Source organism: Beta vulgaris, chromosome 4 (genome assembly GCF_026745355.1).
Source record: "Beta vulgaris subsp. vulgaris cultivar EL10 chromosome 4, EL10.2, whole genome shotgun sequence".
Taxonomy (NCBI): domain Eukaryota; kingdom Viridiplantae; phylum Streptophyta; class Magnoliopsida; order Caryophyllales; family Amaranthaceae; genus Beta; species Beta vulgaris.
This window is the reverse complement of record NC_079205.1, coordinates 18,349,415-18,357,116: the sequence shown is the minus strand read 5'-3', so window position 1 is coordinate 18,357,116 and position 7,702 is coordinate 18,349,415.

Genomic DNA, 7,702 nt, shown 5'->3' with positions numbered 1-7,702 from the left:
ATTTGGCCTTCTTTAATTTGGATCAAATAGTGACAATTGTAATATAAGTAGGTTATCTTAATGGACTTTCATTTTAGGCCGCAAAAAAAAAACAAAAGTTTATTATGAAGTTGATAAATTAATATTATAATATATAATGAGCTATAGGAAATGGTAAGGTTATGTATATTCTAACATAAACTATATATAGCTCTATATAATATTGTCTATTAAAGTGGAGCATTGTGTAATTTTAAAGTCAAATGACCTATATTTATCAGATGTAATGTAAATTACAGTGACATGCACATTTAATAACTCATGTTTCTGTTCAATTTTGCAGAGTCTTCGCTATCTCTACATGAATGCGTGTCTAAAGGAATTGAACAACGCGCTGCAATGCAAAAAGGAAAATAATATTATCACAGAAACGTGAAACGTGTCGGCGTAATATAGGAAATAAACAACCTATATTTAGCCAAAACATTATTTGTCACTCAACTAATGGTATACTTTTGTAGTATACGGTTTTGTTTTTACTTATATTACCTCTAATATTATTGTTAACCTCATATAGACTTTGTTTTAATTATTTATATTATCTTCAGAGCAATCCATTTGTAATTCACCTTCAATAAGCACTATAAGTAATGATTCAAGTACTATGTGTACTACTCCAACGATGGATAGAGGTAAAGAAATAAATAATACATATATTTGGTAAAATGAATAACGTTTTCACACTAACATTAATTACTTTGTAAATTGTTTTTTATAGCTTTGCGTTCACCATCGTCTGTTGATGAAGCAACACACAATACAAATAGTTCAAATGATACCCCTACAAGTGTTGTTATTAACGATATAAATTTTCAATATACATTTCACCTTTGATTGTGGTTTAATTTGTTTCAAAGAACGTTAAACATTGAATATTTTAAGCTACGTGATTTTATATTTTTGTCATATAAAGTTTTATTATTTGATGCTAACATTTTGTACAAATTTTGTCTTAGAAAAACAAAATGCATCACAAATTGCTAGAAATAAAAGAAAGCTCATATTGCTTGACAAAAGAACTCGAGGTATATATATATATATATATATATATAATATTATATATTATAATATAATATATATATATAATATATATATATATAATTAAAAGATATGTCTCTATTTTATATTTAAGTTCAAAATTATGGCTATAAAAAAATTCAATTATATCTTCAGGAGATATTTTGGATTTGGCGCAATCACAAAGCCTAATTTTGTCTTTGTGGGTCCTAACACTTACTCGCAATATGAGACTTCAATCAGGTTCTTCTAAATCTTCTGCTGATGAACTGCGAGCATTTTCGGAGTGGATACTAAGTGTAGGAGACGGTAAAGCCGTAATTGAGGTTGCAAAAGATATTCTTATAGATCCAGGCCTAGATCCAATTTCAGCAATTATTGTTGATAGCACTTATCCAAACCTACATGACCATAATTGGGAAGCTAAATATTTCCAATAAAGAGCAATTTTGTCGCCTACGAATGAGATAGTGGAGATAGTCAATGATCATGTTCTATCTTCCATTCACGGAGAAGAGAAAGTGTATTTGAGTTCGGATGCTATAAGCAAAGAAGAGGGTAACTTCGGAGTACATGAAATGTACTCCACTGAATTCCTCAATACGATAATATGCTTTGGTCTCCCGAATCATAGCATACGATTAAAGGTTGGTGCGCCAGTTATGCTGCTAAGGAATATTGATCAAACATCTGGGTTATATAATGACACGAGGTTAGTCGTTAAACATTTAGGCAATTGTGTTATTGAAGCAACTATTATTTCTGGAAGTAATGTCGGAGAAAAGGTATTTATCCCAAGAATGACACTCACCCCATCTGACTCGACTAAATTTCCTATCAGATTTCAGAGACGTCAGTTTCCTTTAATGGTTTGTTTTGCTATGACTATAAATAAAAGTCAAGGACAATCATTGTCCCATGTAGGTTTGTATCTTCCGAGACCTGTTTTCAGCCATGGTCAATTTTATGTTGCCGTGTCCAGAGTTACGAGCAAAAAAGGTCTCAAGATCCTCCCCTTTGATAAAGAACACGGTGTGCGTTCAAGTACAACAAATGTAGTTTACAAAGAAGTGTTTGCAAATATATAATTTGAGTTAAACGTTTTCTTTTCATTTGTACTTTCTGCTCATTACCACAATTACATGTAGAATTCATGAAATTGTATAATTCGTTTCGTCTTCATTATGTGACTTAATTTAATCTATATATATATCTAAAGTAAAATCCTTGAGGCCACGTGTCGTTCAGTTAGCGATTTCAATCCCACGTGGCATGATGTGGCATGCTCCGTTGATCAGTATTTTCTTGAAGCTCAATGAGAGTGTCCACGTGGCGAGGCAATCAAAGAGTGTGAAATTCCCATAATCACGGATATCCCTTTCCTTAATCACGCATATAATTGATTCAATATTCTATATAATTGACGTCAATTACGGATTTTAATTGATACGTAATCTATATAATTAAGGAAACAGTTATTTCAATCACGTAATCTATGTAATTGATACACTCAAATTGCACGTTAAAATAAAAAAAAATTGAATATCAATCACGGTTGTAATTGATACGTAATCGAAATAATTAAGGCAATAATTAATTAGTTACCAAATCAACCAACCACGCTAATATTAAGGAAACAATTTTTCCTTACTATGAGTAAATTACACATATAAATAAATTAAATATAAAACCTAAATTATACACGGTCATAAGTAGTATAAATATGAATGGTGCTTTGGCCTTTGTCTCACCACACCACACCATAACACAAATTATCAGAAAATACTCCATTTTTTCAGTTGAGGAAGATTGAGGGCAATACGCAGTCGGCTATCGGTGAAAGCAAGCAGGGGAATCATAAATAAGCTCTTTCTTGACTTGGTAACAAAGTCATGTGGGACTGATATGGAAGGATAGCCTCAAAGTTGGAACTATCATGAGTTAATCAATTGTTGGTTCTGTTTAAAAGAGTGTTGGGACTATTGGTGTCAAATTTTCGTATACTATTTGTCTCATCAAAGTGACTCTTCTTACTTCTTTAGGTGAAAAGACGAAAGATGATTCCAAGATTTGCTTTTTAGGATACAATCCCTCTCTTTTACAGGTGGATAGCATGATATTAATATGTTAGACCTGATAAGTTGAAGAACCTTCTGTTATGTGATAGTGTAATTTTTTTATGTTTACTTAGGCCAGTGGAAAATTTTGGAGGATTGTATGTTACTGAGCTGATGTACTGTTATATGCACTATGCAGTGTGAATTTTTATTTAAAAGCAAGAATCTAATGGAGGATTGTAACAAGTTGATATGAATCTCCTCTTGTATAATAAGTATGTGTGAATACGCCCTTATCAGCTTAAGCTCTTTATTCGTCATCTAAATGCTTACATCATGAACAGTTATTAAAGCTCAATATTTGCTGATTCAGTTTCTTCTGATTCAGTTTTGGCTCTTTAATGGTGCGACACCCCTTCAACTGGCCCACCTCATTTGAGCTTTATATTGAATTTCATCCAATCTGTGCCCAGCAAAGGTATCCCTCTCACTCTCCACCATCGACAAGAGTGCTCACAGAAAGTCAGAGCAATTCTCTCTCTTAAAAATATCTCAAAGGGTTCAGATGTAGTTATATGGCAATAGCCTTAGTTATTATTTTTCAAAAGTCTGATAAATGTAATTTGAAGCAGAATGTACAAAGGCCAGTGGCCTGTAACTTTTGAAGGATGGAACGAAACGATCAAAAAAAAAAAAAACTCAGTATTTGCGTTTACTCATATTGTAACAGTTATTAAATAACGATCGTTTTTAAATTTGGGTTAAGCATAATGTGAGTCAACTCTATCGCAAGTAAATTTATTGAATTCTTTTCTATTGATTTGGGACAAAAATAGATGCAAGTAAATGTTATATATATACAAGATATAATCCAGTTAAGCAAAAGGTATATATAACTAGATGAGAATCTTGACAAGAAAATTACATAGTGGTATTTCAAGTTCAACAAGTACATGCCAATCATAAAATTTTGACGAAGGTTCTTATTAATCTTAATGTAAGATCTATAGCTTTGTTTTGTTAATTTATTTATTTTATATAGTTGTTAAATCGTTTCTATCATATATATTAAGGATAAACATATTAGTGTATATAGTGTAATTGCTTGCCATAATGTAGAAGGGAGAATCAAATTCTAATAGAAAGTAACAATAAACGCGATTTCTTTGGGTGTGATTTTTAGTAGAATAATTTAAATTGTGATATAAATAATATCTACAACTTTGTAGAATATAACACCAACTACAAAAAGACACTAGATGTAATTAAGTATATAGTAAAATACTATAAATATAATACTCAAGCATATCAGAATATTAAAGTTTTGTGTGCAACCTACACGGGAGTACGTATAGCAATATGTTCAAAATGAATATATTTTTTCAACAAAGTAGTAACAAACTTTAAAAATAATATTGGTGAAAATACTACTCCCTCTATTTTCTTTTGTCGTTCCTATTTTGTAATCGAAAAAAGCCAATATAACTTTAAAAATGGGAAAGATTTCATTATTTTAAATAAAATAAAATGAACTAAAATGAAGAATATAAGCCTTTGAGTTAATCTGATAGGCAACCAATAACACAAAAGTTTGAGAGGTAAAAGATTAAGTATTTATCATTAGTGTGAACAAATTTGTTGGAGTTTAAAATCAATGGAGATTTAAGTCACAATTACACTATGTATGAAAAGATTTAGAATAGGAAATTGAAAGTTCCCGACGGGGAATACATAAACAACAAAATAATATGGAGAGAGTATTATACTTATTATTTGAAATAAGTCATAAGTCAAAATAGTAACACATTTAGTGGCAGATCCAGAATTTTGCAGTTGTGAGTCACCACCGTCCACAACAAAATGTCACTCAATAATCAATGCATGAATTCAAAACTTCATAAAAAGTTTCACTCTGGAAGTAATACTCCAATCATATTTTTCGATATTTAAACCATATTCATAAAAAATGTGTTTTCATTTAAAATCAAAACTAAATTAAAGACGAACTAATACAAGATACTCGAAACACGAGTTTTCAAATATAAAACTAAAGATTAGCTAATTTTGAGCCATTGGGCACCTTGGTACACAACTTTAAGTTTTTCACCACACCCATCTAAACTTTACTAATTTTATCAATCAAAACTCAATAGGAAAAATACATCAAGAAATTACAAAATCAATAGAAAAATGTATGCAAAGTGAATGGAAATAAAGGTACATACATGAAGATTATTGCAAACAATGGTGTCCAGTGTAATGGTGGTGCAAGGCAGCAAGATAGGGAGGTGAGACGGACTGTAGGTAGCAGGAACAAAAGTGGCTCAATGGCTAAATATGAGAGGTGGTCAAATTGTGATCTCATATATAATCCTCTAAATGAAGTAGTAGGCAAAGCAAAAAAATATCAATCAACTTTTTTTTTTTTTAAAAAAAAGAAGAATATTATATCATGTGATCCACAATGATATTAACTACATCAACTGATAAACACACACGTCATAAGCCTTTCAAAGTATTTTAATACATGATTATAAAACTTCAAATCAGAACAAAGATACTATTAATACAATAATTTACGAAAAACATCATAAAATTTTAAATTTATGAACAAATATTTAAGGTTGGTTTACATTGAGCAGGGCAAAACAATGTGAAAAATAGTATATGCTAAATTCTGATTTTACTAAGTTGCATAATAGAGGCGTGGTTTAGCGTGCATTTTGGTCGAGTAGAACCACTTTTTAATAGTAAGTTATGATAATTATGGTAATCATATTTCTTTATGTTATTCGCTTATAATTCTTTAAAGAAAAATCATAATTTTGTTTGAGTAAAATTAATGACTTTAAAATAACATGGATTATACAAATAATGACATCAACATAATGTATTTATCTCATGGCGTTTGAGTTTTTTTATTGCACGGGCTATCTCATCCCGTGCATTTTTATTAAACGTAAATTATGAATTATTTAATTTTCTACAAAAACAAATCATATTTTCTACCAATGGGTAGCGTATTTCTTCTACTAAATTTGGTTAATTGTGGTACATGGATAATCGAACATTCATCTTCAAGGTCATAAACATGTTCAAGCTAAGGGGCTCCAAATAAAAGGAGACTACACTACTAAAATGAGAATAAAAAAAAGATGGAAAAACAACCAATCAGACGGTGGCAAGGACACGGGGTGGTTCAAGGAGCCAGCAACGAGAAAATCAATCATGTTAATTTTTTAGCTGGGGAAAAGGAAATGATCCTATATCAACTATATATAGTAGAAAATATATATTTGGTATTTCCTAGAGAATCATTTAAAGGGGGCCTGAGTATGTCAAGGAAAGGGGAGTAATATGGTATTCATACCCCGTATGACACTCATTCTGTCAAATGGAACAAAATTTTCCTTGAATTGTGTTTTGCAATGACTATAAATAAAAGTCAAAGATATCCCTATCACATATGGGTTTGTATCTCCCAAGTTCGATTTTTAGCCATAGCCAATTTCATGTGGTCATTTCTAAAGTCACATGTAGAAAGTGTATAATAATACTGATTTGTGGAAAGAACATGATATGTCTAATATTACAGCTAATGACATATATAAATAAGTCTTCTACAACCTAAGAGTGTCATGTATATGCAAAACAACTTCATAATTAACATAAAGGAGCATTTTTTGTCTTTCTGTGAAAAGTGCATCATTGATGCTTTTATTTTTGGTTAAATATGTATAGGATTATGCTGTATTTCAATACATCGTTCAAAATTTATTAATTTAATATGGTATAGAGGTTAAACTCATTTGAGTTTCGAGTAGTACATAAGCGTATATTAAATCGAGTAGATATAGAGAATCTTTATGCTTTTACTATAATTGGTATATATAAACATGCTTATAAAGTCTGTTGTCTTATTGTATAAGTTTATATTAAGGTTATATAAAAACAAATACAATTTTTGAACACATTTATGTAGTTTTTATTTTTTGATGTATACATAACTAATTGGTTGGTTTTAAATTTTATGTTCTATGCGTGCCTAAATATATGCTACTTACTTACTCCTTAATGAAAAGTACAACCATGATTCGTAAGAATTTTTTTTATATGTGCAATAGAATTTGTTAGTGGGCAATAATGATCTTTTCGTTGAGGGAATGTTATTGAAATTGGTTGTATAAAATCATTTTTTCGTTCATATCAAGCTATCAACATATTATTGATGTTCATTTTAAATACACAATTGAAAGTATGAAATTTTGCAAGTTTTTCAAAATTTTGAAAATGTTGATTTCTTCTGTTTTTCGTGTAATTATTTTCAAATATAAAGATTTTTTTAAAGTGAAACAATAAAACTATAAAACGATGGGAGATGATATACACAATAGTATGCAAACGAAAAGCGAAAGTCTATACTATAAAAGTATACCTTATATTTCCTTTGAATCATTTATTGAAAACTATTAGCCTTTTAACTAAAAATTTTCCTTTTAAAAGAGTTTTGTTACGTTATATTTTTCTTAAAACATGGATTGCGCAGTTTGTATTATGAATGAATGCGTGGTTTCATTTCATGACAATTG